A 17698-nucleotide genomic window follows, 5' to 3' on the forward strand; every position below is an offset into this window, starting at 1 on the left:
CTCGGTGAGGTGAGGTGGCCTTTGCTCCCGCCTGGCCGACTGCCGCCTCCTGACGCCGCCTCCTGAGCGGCTGTCGGGGGCCCGCCCAGCTGTTGACAAAGGCCGCACTGTAGAACCCGGGTTTGGTGAAGGGTTGGATTCCAAGCCACCACTTGTTAGGCCTCCCACTGGTCATAGCTACACAAAGGTAATCTTGTTACTTTACCATGCGATGGGGCCAATTATACTCACCTAGCTAGGTTGAGAAGCAAAAAGAAACTATATGGAAAGTAATTAGCACTGGGTCCCACATGGTAAGCCCTAATAAATGGCAGCAATTCTTATGAACACATGCTGTGATATTATTGCTGCCCATTAAGCATCTGTTGTGTGCAAAATACTATACAAGTCACCTTACAGGCATTGCTCTTGTTTAAGTGGTTTGTTCAAAGTCACACAGCCAGTGAACAGCAGAGCAAGGACTTAAACCCAGGTTTAAATTACTTACGATAGATTAAACTAAATTAAACTACTTAGCAGGTAAATTAAACTACTTACGATTCTTAATGTTTGGACACTTGTGTATCAGTTATTTGTAGATTTAAACTGTGAAGAATTAATCCTGCCCTCTAATAATAGCTATTGACCATAGAAGAAGCCCTGTTCCAAGTACTTTAAAGGTATTAATTTAATCCTCACAGCAATCCTGTTAGGTAGGTATTATTAATACCTTCATTTTACAGTTGAAGAAACAGGAAAGTATGTTAAATTTTCCAAGGGTCAACCAACCAGTAAGGAACAGAGCTGTATTCAAACCCTAACTGACTGAACCATGAGCTTGTCCTTTTAACTCTTGTAAACTGCCTCAGTAAGACTTCATCAGGGCCAGGCTCATGTTGTCCGTGTACTCCCCTTTTATACATTACGGAGAATGTGCCGAGGATTCTCTGCCTGACAACTAGCACACAACCTGGCCTGCAATAGTTGTTCAGTATTTGAACATGTGATGAATATATGAACCTTGGAAAAACTAAGCCTAATAATGATAAGCCTAAACTAAGCCTATAAGTAATGATTTATTAAATTAAAAAAAAAATCTAATTAAATTCAGCAAGATTCTGTAGTTTAGCCTTATCTGGGCCTGGGAGTCTGGAATATTTCTCTGTAAAATTTTCCTTCAATTAAAATAGTATTGGAGGTTCTACTTAGTGCAATAAAACCAGGCAAAGAAATAAAAGGCATAGAGATTGGAAAGGAAGAATAACACTGTATTTGCAGATAAAAATACCATGGAATAGTACCAAAAAAAAAGCTACTGGAACTAATTAGTTTAGCAAAGCTGCAGGATACAAAGTTAATATACAAAAAATCAGCTGTATTTCTGTATACTAGCAATTAACAATTGGATGTTGAAATTTTTAAAATATCATTTAGCAGCAAAAACAAAAACACAAAAACCTAGAGATAAATGTGACCAAAGATGTGAAAGACATAAAATGAAAACTGTAAAACATTGCAAGAGAAATTAATGATCTAAATACAGAGATATATCATGTTCATGGATCAGAAGATTCAATGTTTTTAAGATGTCATTTCTGTCTGAATGGATCTACAGATTTAAGGCAAGCCCAATAAAAATCATAGCAGATTCTTTTTATAGAAATTATCAACCTGATTCTAAATTTTATATGGAAATGCAAAGGAACTAGAGTAGCCAAAACTTTGACCAAGAAAAACAAAGTTGAGGGACTTACAATACTTGATTTCAAGACATTATAAGAAGGGCGCCTGGGTGTCCGAGTTCATTGAGCTTCTGAGTCTTGATTCAGCTCAGGTCTTGATCCCAGGGTCGTGAGATTGAGCCCCACATCCTTAAGATCCTCTCTCTCTCTCTCTCTCTCTCTCTCTCTCTCTCTCATTCAAAAAAAAAAAAAAAAGACATTATAAGAGTTACAGTAATCAACACAGTGTGGTATTGATGTGAAGATAGATATAAATAGAGCAATGTAACAGAATTGAGAGCCCAGGGATAGACCTACACACACAGAGCCAATTGATTTTCAACAAATATGCCAAGGCAATTCAATGGGGAAAGGATAATCTTTTCAAGAAATGGTGCTAGAACAATTGAATAGTTATGCCAAAAAAATGAAAAGAATCTCAATCCTTTCCTCATACCATATAAAAAATTAAAAAATGGATCATAAATCTAAATGTAAGAGCTACAAGTATAAAACTCATAGATGAGAATATAAGGAAAAAAATACGTTACCTTGGATTTGGCAAAAATTTTTTAAACATGGCACAAAAAGCATCTTAAAAGGGAAAAGAATTGATAAATTTTACCTTCTCAAAATTAAAACATTTTTTCAAAACATACTTAAGAAAGTAAAAAGGTAAGCCATAGACTGGGAGAAACTGTTTGGAAAGCATATATTTAATAAAGGACTTCTAACTACAATATATAAAGAACTCTTACAACTCAGAAGACAACCTAATTTTTAAAACTGGGCAACAAATTTTTTAAAAAAATTTTTAAACGTTTATTTTTTATTGAGAGACAGTGAGAGAGCATGAGCATGGGAGGAGCAGAGAGAGAGGGAGACAGAATCTGAAGCAGGCTCCATGCCTTGAGCTGTCAGCACAGAGCCTCACGTGGGGCCTGAACCCACAAACTGCAAGACCATGACCTGAGCCAAAGTCGGATGCTTAACCAACTGAGCCACCCAGGCGCCTCTGGACAACAAATTTAGATAGACACTTCACCAAAGAAGTTATATTGATGACAAAATAAATATATGAGAAGATGCTTAACATTATTAGACATTAGGGAAATGCAAATTAGAAGTACAATGAGGTATCACTGCACACCCTAGTCACAGAATGGCTAAAATTAAAAAGACTGATCATACAAATTATTGGCAAGGATATGGAACAATTGGAATTTTCATATAGTGCATTTTGGGAATATAAAATGATATAACTAATTTGGAAAACAATTTGGCCATTTCTTAAAAAGCTAAACATATGCCTACCATATGATTCCCATTGCATTCCTAGGTATTTACCCACTAAGACTATGAATATTCATTGCAGCATTATTTGTGATAGGCCCAAACTAGAAACAACCCAAATGACCACCAGCAGGTGAAAGGAAAACAAATTGTGGTATATTCACACAATGGAATACTGCTTGACAATGAGAAGGAATGGACAATTGATAGACTCAACAACATGAATGAATCTCAGAATAATTATTCTGAGTGAAAGAAGCCAGACCAAAAAAGGAACACATACTGTATGATTCCTTTGATATAGAATTCTAGAAAATCCAAACTATAGTGATAAAAAGATCAGTGGTTGCGATCAGTGGGATGAAGAGGATGAAAAATGGGGACTGGAGATTGGTGGGAAGGTGGTATCACAAAGGAGAAAACTTTTTGTAGTGATAGACATTTTTCTTGATTGTAGTGATGGTTTCACAGAAGTATACTTGGTCAGAAGTTCTCAAATTGTCTACTTTTATCATGTGCAGTTTACTATATGCAAATTTTGCCTCAATAAAGTTGGGATGGAAAACATATCTATTTAAATTTTAGAAGGCTTTAGATTACAGCCTAATCTGAGCCTGGGAGTCAGAAAATCAGTACAAATTGCTTTCAATTTATAAAATTGAAGTAGTCCTTTTTTATACTTCATAGAGAGTGTAGTGAAGATTGCAACTATAGGAGAGACTACAAGATTAAAATATTTTAAAATTAATATTGACATCTCTAGATAATTTCTTTTAAGCACTACAGCTTTTTTCTTAACTTTCCACAAGTGTAATGATTAAAATATAAAACCATAAGACATTAATAAAGATCATCTTAAAAGCCGTAATAGAAGAGATTAGAAATTCTGAAATAGGAGTTATGAAGTTATTTTGTAGCAGGCAAAGGAAACCTTTATTTTTCTTATATAAAAAAAGGTGCAGGAAAATGTTTGTAGGAAACCACAAGTATAAATAGCAAGAGTTAAGGAAAGAGAAACTACTAAGTTAACCCTTTTATAAGAAGAAGAGTGGGGTGTGCCTGGGTGGCTCAGTCAGTTGAGCAACCAACTCTTAATTTCCACTCAGGTCATGATCCCAGGGTCATGGTGATCAAATCCTGTGTGAGGCTCTGCGCTCAGCATGGACCTAAGCTGCGCTCAGTTTAGGATTCTGTCTCTCCTTCTGCCCCTCTTCCAGCTCTCATGCTCTCTCTCTCTCTAAAGGGGGAGGGGGAGGAGGAGGGAAAGGAGGAGAAGAATTGATCCTTTTGTAATGAATCTTATAATTTGTAATGCGTATTCAGATTTTCATAGTTTAGGTAGGTATTTGCCCATCCAAATACAGAAGCTTCAATGAAATTGTAGTAAACACAGTCCTGTAGTGAAGACCAGGAAAATTTGAGAGACTTTTAAAACTTTTTTCTAAGAAAATATGTCCAATGCCTCCTGCTTTTTGTTAGGTCACTAAACATCTGTGATAGGACTGTGGGAATATATGAGGAAGGCTCTGAGTGGTTTTGGATTGTAAAAACTTTTAACTTCCTATATTAATCCATAAAATTATGAAGTTAAAAGAACTAATAAATCATTTGGTCCAACATTCTTCATTTATAGATGAGGAAACTGAGATCCAAAGATGACAAGGTCCTTCACCTAAGGACCACAGAGCAAGTTAACTAAACTGTGTTAGAATCCAGATATGCTGACCACCAGTCTAGTGCTTTTCCTCACAGTACATTACTGCTTTTAATTATATTAGTGTAGAATACAGAGGAACAACTGGCCACCGATAATTAAGATTAAAGCTTCATCATCTTCTAGAATGATGCATTTTGAGGTTTTTATGTCTTATTGATCCCTCCTTTCTGGCTGTTTCTTCTCAAGCTCTGCCCTCAGTTTTCTGCTTTTATTTTTGAACATTTGGGGAGCTCAGGCACTTGTAGCTTCAATTATCATCCATATTCAGATGATTTCCAAATCAACATTGACAATTGTTATCTTTCATTAGTGTTCCAATCCTGTATTTCCGTATTTACATAGAATATCTCCCAGAGGGATGAATGTACTACAGTGATGGGCTCCTGAATTCAACAATTTCCTTATCAAAATAGCTTCAGTATTCCTTCTGGTCTCCCAGGTTAAATCATATGAAGAGATTTCTTTCTGTCTCCTAAAGCATTCTGTCATGGTATCCTATATTTTCTTTAAAATTTCTCTTTGCTTTATTTTTTTATTCTTTTTTTTTTTTTTTGAGTTCTTAGTGTTTGCCAAGTACCAAAAGTATTCTATATGTATTATCTCATGTAAGCCTCACAACAGTCCTAAAGATAGATATCAATATCATCTCAATTTTACAGAAAGGTAAATAGTCCTGGAGAGGTTAAATAAATTGCCCAAGGTTACATAATTCATAAATGGTAGAGCAGGGATTCAAATCCACTGTCTGTCTTAGAACCTCAAGTTTTAGCTACTGAGTTATATTTCTACTATTGGGCTTAACCCATTCTTGTCCATTCCATACTATCATCTCAATACAAGTCCCTTGTCTCACAGATGAATTTGTATAACAACATCCTAGCCAATCAACTTATCCTGAAACATATTTATTCAATCCATCTTGTATCTTGCTGCCAGACCAACCAACTTAAAACATTATTAAGTCTATGCCATAAAGGTGCTGGTGCTCAGTATTAGGCCAGAACATATCAACAAAATGGACCCCAGTGTTTGAGAACTCATTTTAAATGGATGATTTTACAATCCCATTGCCCCAGAGATCTATCTGGATCTTGGAAAAAGTCTAATATACTACCTACCCCCATTGTTATGTCATTCCAAACCACCTCCCAACACTCTCCCCACAATCCTTCATTGCTATGTTCTATGATCACTGATCTTTGCAGTTCTTTACGACCCACTTTCCTTTGGCATACCTCTTCACTCACCTCATGCTAGCTTCCTCTCTGCCTTAGCTATGTCAGTTTGACCTCAGGAATTTCCATTCTCCTGCCAACAACTCCTCTGCCATTATCTGCCTTTCCTTCAAACAATTTCTACCTTACTGAAATCAAAGGAATCTGCTTCCATGACAACCTTTTTGGCTAGGAGACAGTTAACATTCTCTTCCCTAGCTGTCACATCCTTTCACATCAGTGTTTTAATACTATCAACCAGCCATCTCTCTTCTTTAAACTTTTCCATCTGGAAGTCTGTTTGTTGTTGTTGTTGTTGTTGTTGTTGTTGTTGTTTTCTAAGCTAACTAGGCCTAATAACTGCAGATCAAAGAAATCATGTTTCTTCTTACGCAAATGCAAAACTAAAATCTTCCCATTATCATGTACAATGCAAGGAATGATCAAGCCAGGGGAAATGAAGTCAGAAAGTTCAAGAACAATATAGAGAATACTTGCTCCAGTCCTGGGAGCTATCCAACTTGGTCCTTTGGGTCCTTGTTACCAAAGACAGACCAATGTGAGATGACACAGTTTACTCCCAGAGAGCAATCCCAGGTCAGTTTATCACTCTGCTACATGGAAAACAAGGACTAGAAACAGCCAGTTCATAATTATATTTCCCAGATTATCTAAAATATGTCCTTTACAGATAGTAAATTTGTACTAATTTGTTTTGAATTGGGATCCAAACAAGATCATCTCATTACATTTTGATTGTTATATTTGAAATTTCTTTTAATTGAGAGCAGTACTCCTCCCCTCCTTTCTTCATACTATTAAATTATATCAGAAACTGGGTGTATTGGGGTTCAACCAGAGAAACAGAACAAGTAGGAGATATATACTAAGAGATTTATTGCAAAGAATTGGCTTACTCAGTTGGGAGAGCTGGTAAGACAAGTTAGAAATGCATAAGGTAAACTGTCAGGATGGGCAGAGTGGAACTTATGGGCATGAGCTGAAACTGCTATGCCCAGGTAGAATTTCTTCTGGGCAGCCTCAGTTCCTGCTCTTAAATTGTTTCAACTGATTGAATCAGACTCTTCAAGATTATCTAGGATAATCTCTTTTACTTAAAGTCAATTGATTATGGACTTAATTACTATACAAAATACCCTCACAGCAACACTTAGTTTAGTGTTTGATTGAATAATTGGTGACTAAAAGTCTAGCTATATTGACATATAAAGACTATCACGTTGGGTCAATTGTGTAGATTATTCCTACATTCTGGATTTATCTGTTTTCTTCCTTGTAGTGTCATTTATTTTGTTTTCTTTCCATATTTCCTATAAATACAGTTTGGCTTTAGAGAGATTCAGGCTCCATCAGACTGTTCTGGCAAGAAAATAGTTGGTGCTGTGTGATTCATGTTACATCAGGAAGTCCACAATATCTGCTTGTCCACTTTTAGACTGATCATTGGGGTTTTCATCAATAGTTTATCTAATGATTTTATCTATTAGGATGGTAGTCTGAATCCATTTTATTACGGATTAAAAAATGATGATTATTTATTAGTATGTTTCTGTAAAAAACACCTTTTTCTTATGAACTGGGGCTACCTTGAAATACTGTTCATACAGGAAAGGCAAGAAAAATGTCAAATTCTTTCCTTTTAAGGAGTTGGTACCTAGTTACTTGCAATCATGTCCAACATGTAGAATATAAAATTTTTAGTATAACTACAAATTTATGGGTTTTATATACTTGATCAGTTGCATTTAGTATTTCTTTTGTTGTTTAGTCCCATCTTTGGCCAATGGTAAGCACCTCATATTTTCTTTTTGACAAGACAACTTTCTTGCATCCTGGTCTCTCCCTGGCTTATCTTCTTTAATTCCGGCTTCAGATCTGGAACCAGCTATCCCTCCAAGGAGTTCTGGATCCTTTCAATGGGGAATGGTATTTTAGAGACGACAATCTGGTTGCTAGATGTATTCATAGCTATTGGATTATGATTATTTCTAGTCCTTTTTGGAGGACAGAGCTAGGGAATATATATGTTTGAAAAGAAAATAACAATTTAGAGTTTGTACTGATATTCCTAATTTAAATTTAATATTACAAGACTTTAAATATAACACTATTTTAATAGTTGTCTCTCTTTAATCTTACATTGAAAATCATATTACCTAATTAAGTAATTATTTATATTATAAAATATAGAAAATAGATACAAAATAAAAATCCCAATATACTGACTGGTTACTGAATGACTTTACATGTTCTTACTGTTCTATTTGTCCTTAGACTATGTATCACTAGTGATGCAGAGTCAAAATAGCTGTGTTCTAGTCCCTTGAAATAATTCTCCTTTTTCTAGTAGTTCCTCAGTTTGTTTTCTTACTTTTAGAAATTTATTTTTAATTTTACTTTTGAAATGTAAAATTTTTCTATGTTTCCCAAGTTGGAACTATATAATAAGGCATATTTGGAGAAGTGTCATGCCCATTCCCAGTCCTCTACCCTGTTACCTCTTTACTCCTACTTTTAAACATTTTTGTGTTTTTTCCAGGATTTTTGCAAATATAAGCAAATACATACACAAACATAAATAAAAGTAGAAACGTGTTTGTGTTTTCCACCCCATTATTACACAATGTATAGTGTTCTGTAACTCCTTTTTTTTTCACTTAATAATATATCCTGAAGATCATTTCATATTAGAGTAATGAAAAAATAGAGATTTACTTCATTTTTGGATAACTACATAGAATTCAAACATATGGATTTATCATAATTTCTTTAACCAGACCCCTTTTGATGGACATTTGGGTTGTTGTTATCCACAGAATTCAACAGTCAATGATCTTTTATGTAAGTAATTTCACTTTTTTTTTTTTTTTTTTTTTTAACCAGGTATTACCTAAGTTCTCTCTATGGGAAGAATTCTCAGCAGGAATATATGAGGGTGCTCATTACTCTGCACCTGGATCAGAAGAATATTCTGTCACATTTTTGAATTCGTGCCAACCTGATAGAAGTGGTGTAGCAAGGATAATTTTCATTGTTTCTTATTTTGAGTAATAGTCAGCTTATTTCTTATATTTAAGAGCCATTTTCAATTTTGTTGTGAATGGTCCATTCTTATCTTTTGTCCATTTTTCCCACATTTTAGGTATATGGTGTCATATTTTACATCTTTTTATTTTACAAATCCCTTGACTGATTTTTACAGAAATACTTATTTTTACTGCTTTCGTGTTTTTTACTTTTCATACTCTCACTTATGGTCTTTCCTTTGCACTCAGAGTCCTCTTTAATTAATTTCTTATAGGGCTGGCTTAGTGGTCATGAACTCCTTTAGCTTTTGTTTATCTAGGAAACTCTTTATTTGTCCTTCTATTTTGAATGATAGCTTTGCTGGATAGAGTATTCTTGGCTGCACATTTCCCACTTTCAGCACTTGGAATATATCATGCCACTCCCTTCTGACCTTCAAAGTTTCTGCTGAAAAATCTGCTGATAGCCTTATAGGGGTTTCCCCTTGCACGTAACTGTCTTCTTTTCTCTTGCTGCTTTTTAATAGATTATTTTCAAAAACTTACTAATGGAGAAAACATAATATGATTTTAAGATATTTTGCTATGATACAGCACTTTTTTTCATGTTTATTTATTTTTGAGAGAGAAAGAGAGACCACATGTGTGCAGGAGGGGCAGAGAGAGAGGGAGACAGAGGATCTAAAGTGGGCTCCATGCTGACAGCAGGGAGCCCAATGTGGAGCTCAAACCCATGAACTATGAGATCATGACCTGAGCTGAACTTGGATGCTTAACCAACTGAGCCACCCAGGCACCTCTATGATACAGCAGTTTATGCAGTTTTGTAACATCTAAGTCTTTGCTATTACAATTATTATTTATAATATTGACTTTTGCTGAAATTATTATCTTCATAGATAAAAGAATCTGTACATGGAGTATTCTATCAGATCTTTTTTTTATTCATAGATATTTTACTTTTAATTGATTTTTATTTATTTATTTTTTTGATCACAAAGAATGTCTTCAACTTAGCTGAAGACTAAACCCAAAGAAAATAACAACAACACAGTTGGAGTAGTAAAATTAAAACTCTGGAAATGTTTCAAAAGGAATCTAATTTCTAGAAAATGATAGTATTTGTTAGGCAGAATTCCAGATTGCCAAGAAAGCATCCTAGACTTCAAAGACTAAAGTAAAAATCTAGAGACCAAGGAACCAAATTTTTGTCAATATTTATTGGCTATGTGGTTTCCTAGGGACCCTCAACTTTCTTTGACTTGACCACAGTTCAAAACACACTGCAGTTTCCTTGTTAAAATAAATATTACTGTGAGATTGCTCACAATAGCGGTGAGTCAATAGCCGACTCAGAGAGTAAAGTTCAAACACAATAGTCTTTATTCATTCTTCTGGTTTGTTAACAACTGCATTCTATACTAAAAGTAGGACATCAAAATGAACAATATTTAGGTGGACAGGAACACTTGGTCCTATAGTGAATGATCTTAACACTTAGTATAGACAGCTGGATAAAGGTAAGACTTGGAACTTGTGAAATCCCAAAGAATATATGCATTCATTCATTCAACAACATTTACTGAAAGTCAACTAAGTATGTGCTAGGTTAGCATGTACTACACAAGTGCTAAAGATAAAAGGAAAAATAAAATATTGTATACAACTAACAATAGTACAAGGTAGTGATATATAAACAAATTGCAAATAGAAGGAATGAGAAGGATTCATTAATGTAGGAGGTAGCCTTCTAAAATGGCTCCCTGCCTTCTGGTATTTATGCTCTTGCATAATTCCCTCCCCTTAAGTGTGGTCTGGACATAGTGATGCTTATAATGAATAGAATAATAGCAAAAGTAATGGGATGTCACATCCAAGATTTGGTCTAAAAGATTATTATTTCCATCTTGCTATTACCCTCTGTCTTTGGCTTTTTCTCTTGCTTGCTCTAATGAAGTAAATTGCCATTTTATGAGCTGCCCCAATGGATAGTTTCACATGGGAAGGTACTGAGGGCAAACTTTGGCCAATAGCAAACAAGGAACTAAATCTTGCCAACAACAGTATGAATGAACCTGGAATTGATACCTTTCTAATAGAGCCTTGAGATGAATACAACCCTGGCCAACACTTTGATTGCAACTCTGTGAAAGCCCTGAAGCAGAGGACCCCATTCCTGACCCACAGCAACACAAGATAATAAATATTGTTACAACCTAGTAAGTTTTGGGGTAATTTGTTATACAGCAACAAATAACTAATACAATTAGGAAGAAAATCAAGGGTAATGAGAATAGAAGGAATAGCATTTGTAGAGATGAGAGTGTATAGGATAGATTAAATTCTGGAATGGCAAATGATCTTGTGTGGTTATACTGTGAAATATCCTTGTAAGAATGACTTAAGATAAGATTTGAGATGAGGATTGGAGGCCAAATAGTAAAATGTGTTTAATGGCATTTGTATCAATCAGGGCTCCCTCAAGAGAAGCAGAAACCTCTCCAAATATTTTAAACAGAAAAAGTTTAATATGGGGAATTAGGTGCTTATGAAACCATTAGAAGTGCTTAAAACAAAGTCTGATCATTGCTATGGCTATAATTGCCTCTCAACACCCAAGAAGCTAGGCTAGATTCTGGAACTTTGCTGCAGAAAAAACCAGTATTTCCATGATCATGCTTGCCTGTAGCAGTAGCTGAAGTAGCATAAAGTTCATCTCTCCTTATTGCCTTCTAACTCATGTGGATATGCATTAATTGGTAGAACTTGTTGGATTCCAGAAGTCCAGCTGTAGACAGTCTGGGAAAAGTAGTTTTCATTTTTCATCCTCTACAGTTTAAGAAAGCACACACTCAAAATGGATGCTGAATTGGCGCCAACTCACCATATCCACTTAGTATAGTAACGTGTTTGGGCTTCCTTCTGGAAAAAAATGGTGAGTCCTTGGGGCGCCTGGGTGGCTCAGTCAGTTGAGCAGCCGACTTCGGCTCAGGTCATGATCTCACGGCTCTGTGAGTTCGAGCCCCGCGTCAGGCTCTGTGCTGACAGCTCAGAGCCTGGAGCCTGTTTCAGATTCTGTGTCTCCCTCTCTCTGACCCTACCCCATTCATGCTCTGTCTCTCTCTGTCTCAAAAATAAATAAACATTAAAAAAAAATTTAAAAAAAATGGTGAGTCCTCAAAGTGTGGAGGAATGACATAATAAGCTCTGTATCAGAAAAAATACATTTATGTAGGAGAAAAGGATGGACTGTAGGTGTGACAGAGAGTTTGCTGAGATTGGAAACAGTGCAGTGGTATAGAAGAAAAATGATAAAGAGCTTGAACAAGGGTCTAGGAAATACCAAGGAGAGGTCAGAGGATGTGTAAGACAAAGTAAATTGAGTTCATTCCAATTCAGTTAATATTTAATGCCACCATTCAAACTCTATGTCCCTTAATTCATGTACCCTGAATAACACTTCTCTGGGGGCTGTATTTTCTGAATGTAACAATAGTACTCCAGGAACTGTACTTTCTTACTGTATTATCAAATCTAAGAATTCTTTATTCTTTATTAAGCTTAGGTCTGTATGATTCAGGCTTAGAGTGGTGCTGAAGTGAAAGAAACACAGCACAACAACCAAAATTCACTTCAAAATAATACTGTTTTATTTATTTTTACATTTCTCAAAAACTATGACCATACATATGCCACAGCAAAGTTGGTAAAACATTTCCTTCCAATCCTATTGACTTCCATCACAGCCTCCAAGTACTCTGGGGCATCTCCTCCCATAAATCCCCTAACTCTCTCTTGACACCTAACCCCCTGCAATTTTTCTTTTCCTCATTCCTCTTCCATCCCTGCCTCCTTCTCATTCCTTGATTGTATAGGTTGACTTAGACTCTCTCCAGCAAAGTAAACCCTTCTGGTTTGGGGTTTATTTTGAGGAAAATTAGACTGGCAATTAGAGAAGTAAAGTTTGCATAGTAATGTTTGCCCTGCCACAGTTTTCACTGTCAACTATTAGGTATATTTCTTTGATTTTATTTCCAAACTAATTTCTCCTTATTCCCTCCCAAGACACTTGCATGTTAATGGCTTAAAAATCCTGATCTTTAGTCCTACCTTTCCCCCATAGCTAAAAATTTACCTGCTTTATAGATACTTCCACTCACATATTGTTTCCATACCAGAAACACCACATACTCAAGCCAAACTCATTATCTTCTATCTCAAATATGCTTAATTTTTCTTTGTACCCTAACTTGGCTAGTGAAAGAACCATTCATGTAGTTGCCCGAGTTGAAAATTTCACTGTCCTTGTTGAGTTACTTTCATATCTCATCACTTAGCCACTATTTCTGATTTTAGTCTCAGAAATCTCTCTGGAATCCATTTTCTGTCCTATCTGCACTGCCAGAGTCCAAGCCCTTATCATTTTGTACTGGTACTCTTTGTCTTACTGTCTCTAATCCCTCTTTTCTGTAGTTCAGCAATTCCCATTCACTGATCCTGGGATCAGTTGGATCAGATTCTCTGGGATTTATTTTGCTTTTGTTTATGTGTTTGCTTCAATACATCTCTCTAGGTCCTAAACATGAAAAAACATTTTGATTCTTTTGGGCTGGGTTAGGGGCCCATGATTTTGAGCTTTTATAAATCTCCTTTGATGGGTCCAGTGATCAGCTAGATTTGGTTTAACAATTTCTTAAGTCCATATTTTACATCACCACCACTAGCATCATTTTTTAGAGTTCTCAAAATCTTATTATATCCCTGTGATGATCATAACCCAATGATGCTTTCCTGTGCCAATCAGAGAGTATTTAGCCTAGGAATTAAGACACCACAGAATTGGCTCCTTGCATAACCCCCCTCCAGTTTCATTTTTTTCCATCTCTTCCCTATTGACATGATACCATATGCTGTAGCCACGATATACAACTGGTTACCTAGGGAACATTGCTCCCTTTTTCATATCTCTGGGCCTTTGCAAGACTGTAAAGCTCAGGTTGTCACTTTTTTCCATCATTTCTTATCAAAAATCTTATGGATCCTTAAGAGCCTAACCTAAATAACATAACTTTCATGAAGCCTTTCCAGATAAATCAGAAGTTGTTTCTCCTCTGAGTTCCCATAGTCTGTGCTGAAATTATAGCATTTAGTACAGTTAGGTTCAAAGTACTGTGAATTGTAAATTGTCTCTCCTTCCACATACTGAGCTCTCTTTTTGCTTAATGGTAATGGTATGTGTATGTAGTGGCCCAGGCTGTGGTAGGGGAAGGAATGTGGAAGGAGAGACCACTGGGAAGGTAGAAGGAGTTAGATCCCAATCATAGGACTTGTTTACTTGCTCTCAGCATGTCCGCATTATCCTAAAGGGTTATCTTAAGTACAGTTCAGAAAATTATTTCTTCTAGTTGATTGGTAAAGGCCAATCCTTTGATTGGTACTTATCAGTGAGTTAGTTGTCACTGGTAAAATGAGGAAAATAAGGTCCATGTAGTCAGTTTTTCATAAAACTAGACTTAGTGACTCTTCTTTATTCTGATTTTTATAACTTTCTCCTTTGCTATCTTTTGTAAAATGATAGCAATGTTAGAAGTATAAATTTTAGATGTTTTTGTCTGAAAATATGAAAAAGTTAAAAACCCTATTTTGACCCCCAAATTTAGAAAAGAATCATTGGTCTATGAAATTAGGACTACTGGGGCTCCTATTACCTGGATATCTGGGAAAGGGCCTGGAAGAAATGACATTCCAACAGCAATGAGCACATCTAGATTTTTTTTTTAAGTTTATTTTGAGAGAGATAGGGACAGCACAGGTTGGAGAGGGTCAGAGAGAGACGGAGAGAGAGATAATCCCAAGCAGGCTCCACACTGCTAGTGCAGAGCCTGATGCAGGGCTCAAATCCACAAAAGTGTTGAGATCATGACCTGAGCTGAAACCAAGAGTTGGATGTTTAACCAACTGAACCACCCAGGCGCACTGAGTGCACCTAGATCTTTATTTCCATGACCATTCTCAAAAACATCCAACCAATCAAACAAAAAACCCCCAAGGGATCCTTGGAGAAATGGCTGATTTTAGGAGTGGGGCAGGAAATATATAAGATGAGCCTGGGTTATCATACAGTGCCAGAAAGTAAGGAAGTACACAATAAAAACACCATGATGGGGGTAGGTCAAAGGGACACTGGAGCAAACTTAGGTCAAAGGGACACAAGAGCAAATTGAAAAGATTCCCAATGATCAAAGCAGGAACAATTTGAGCAAAAAATAAATTAAATAGCATTGGATTATAACATAAAGTAGAAAATAAATATTCATCCACACTGATGTAAATAAAGGATTGAATAAATTAATGAGGGAAAATAGATGAATCTCCTCACAGGAGAATTCCAAATAATTTATGTAGATATTCTGCTTTCAAGGAGGCAGAGCATAACTGCCCTCGATTTATGTATGGGCTATGCATAGTGACTTCTTTCCAAAGAGTACAGTATGGAAAGAGGGAAAAAGAGTAACTTTACATTGGAGAAACCTGATGAACACTACCTCAGCCAGGTAGGCAAGGTTAATATCAACAGTGATAGGTCATGTTGATAGTATGTATCTTTGATATGCTGTGATAAAAATAGCACTTTACCTTTGTGTTCTTTCTCCCCTTCTCCAGTGTAATCATAAGAAAACATCAGAGAAACCCCAGTCGAAGGATATTATGCACAGGGCCTGACCAGTACTCCTCAAAATTGATTATGGTTATCAAGAACAAGGAAAGTCTTAGAAACTGTCAAGCCAAGAGAAGCCTATGGAGACATTACAACTAACTGTAATATGATATCTTGGATGGGATCCTGGAAAAGAAGAAAAGATATTAGGTAAAAACTAAGGAAGTCAGAATAAAGTATACATTTTAGTTGATAATAATGTATCAATATTGGTTCATTAAGCCTGGCAAATGTACCATACTAATATAAGATGTTAATAATAGGGGAAACTGGCTGTGGGGCATATGAGAACTCTTTGTTACTATCTTCACTTTTTTTCTAAGTAAATTTAAAACTATTCTAAAAAAATATATTTTTTAAAAAGTAAATGGACTTGGGGCGCCTGGGTGGCTTAGTCGGTTAAGCATCCGGCTTTGGCTCAGGTCTTGATCTCACAGTTTGTGAGTTTGAGCCCCACATTGGACTCTGGGCTGCCAGCACAGAACCTGGAGCCTGCTTCACGTTCTGTGTCTTTCTCTCTCTGCTCACACTCTCTCTTTCTCTTTCTCTCTCTCTCAAAAATAAATAAACATTAAAAATTTTTTTAAATAAAAAGTAAATGGCCTAGATACTAAAGGAGGACATCCTAACTCACATCAGCACTGTCTGGAATTTGGGCATTTCCTGGAGAACAAACACAGAGGAGAGTGCTCTGAGCTGGTTTTAATATTATTAAAAATGCTCTTAGGTCAAACCTGACCTTACATATAGACTATTATGATAAACAACTAAGTCTTATTTACATTTAACTAGGAGATTGAATTGACAAATAATTGCTTTTCTTCCTGTTTGGAAACTTAAACCTGTGTGTGTGTGTGTGTGTGTGTGTGTGTGTGTGTGTGTGTGTGTGAGTGTGAGTAACTCTCTCATTCCTTGGTAAGAATTTATTTACTTGAGTGTTATTATTATTGTCCTTAGAAACCTGCTCTTCCCTAGTTTGATTTTGCTTTGGTAACCAGCTAAAAGTCTACAGAAGGGCAGTAACATGCAGGATTCTTTGCTCTGGAAATCAACATGATTCAATCTTGTTCAAGCCAGTGGGCATTTATGAATTCCCACTTTGTGCATACATGTGCTGGGCATCAAGTCCTCTGCTTTACTCCAGCTTTCCACCCTTAGAAATCTGCTTGTTTTTATTGGACGCACATTAGCATGCTTATACTTGATAGTTAGCCTAGTTTTTATAAAAAGCAGTTAGTTTCACAAGGGCCAGATTGTAGGTGTGAATTGGGGTCATATCTTGCATTCTTCTAATTTCTCTTTGCTCAACGGAGAATAAAGAGAATTTGGCTAGGAAGAAGGAGACTTGTAGACCTGGCTCTACTTCACTTCTAGCTATCAGCGACATTTGGCTTCATTTTTTTAACTTTGTGAAGGAAGAATTTAGAGGAGCTTATCTTGGATCCTTGTGAGCCTTGCATTTTCTGACCATATGAGCTGGACCAGGTAAGTCTTTGCTGAGGTTGGTGTCTGCATCAATGAGGGAACAGTTCTCAAAGGTTTTTAGTGGTTCTCTTTTTTCTTTGTTATTGCAAGTGGATTTAGGAAAAATTCCCTGAAGTTGGGACAGGAATCCTAAGTTGTTTTTCTTATCTCCCCACTATTGTTTTTTGGCAAGTGCCTGATTTCAAGCTTACATACTGGAATAGTTTATATCACTCGCTTGTCATTTGCAAAAGGAGTCTGGTGGTGTAGGGAAAAGAATATGGGCTCTGCAGTCATTCTGACATGGGATTGAATCCTACCTTTAGCACATAAGTAGACGTGTGACCATAGAAAAGTGATTTAACTCCTCTAAAAATCAAATTTTCTAATAATAAAAAATGACAGTAATAATTCTTCTCAGAGAAAACATAGTGATTAAAGAGGACATGTGAAAATGACTGCCACTTAGTAGGTACTCAGTGTTACTCCTTTCCTCTCTCCCTTCCTTCCTTTCCTTTCTTCCTTAACAATGAACGTTACCTATT

At 36.2% G+C, this 17698-nt stretch overlaps 1 long non-coding RNA gene across 3 annotated transcripts in view; it reads left to right on the plus strand.

Moving 5' to 3' along the window:
* The first annotated feature begins 54 nt into the window (after nt 1–54).
* LOC131487471 (uncharacterized) overlaps nt 55–17698 on the plus strand; it is a 200054-nt gene continuing 182410 nt past the window's right edge. For all 3 annotated transcript variants that reach the window (XR_009249751.1, XR_009249753.1, XR_009249752.1), the window contains exons 1-2: nt 55–187; nt 15635–15839. This is a non-coding gene — a long non-coding RNA (uncharacterized LOC131487471). The remainder of the gene's footprint in view (nt 188–15634; nt 15840–17698) is intronic.

The sequence above is a fragment of the Neofelis nebulosa genome, chromosome 10, assembly GCF_028018385.1.
Source record: "Neofelis nebulosa isolate mNeoNeb1 chromosome 10, mNeoNeb1.pri, whole genome shotgun sequence".
Classification (NCBI taxonomy): Eukaryota; Metazoa; Chordata; class Mammalia; order Carnivora; family Felidae; genus Neofelis; species Neofelis nebulosa.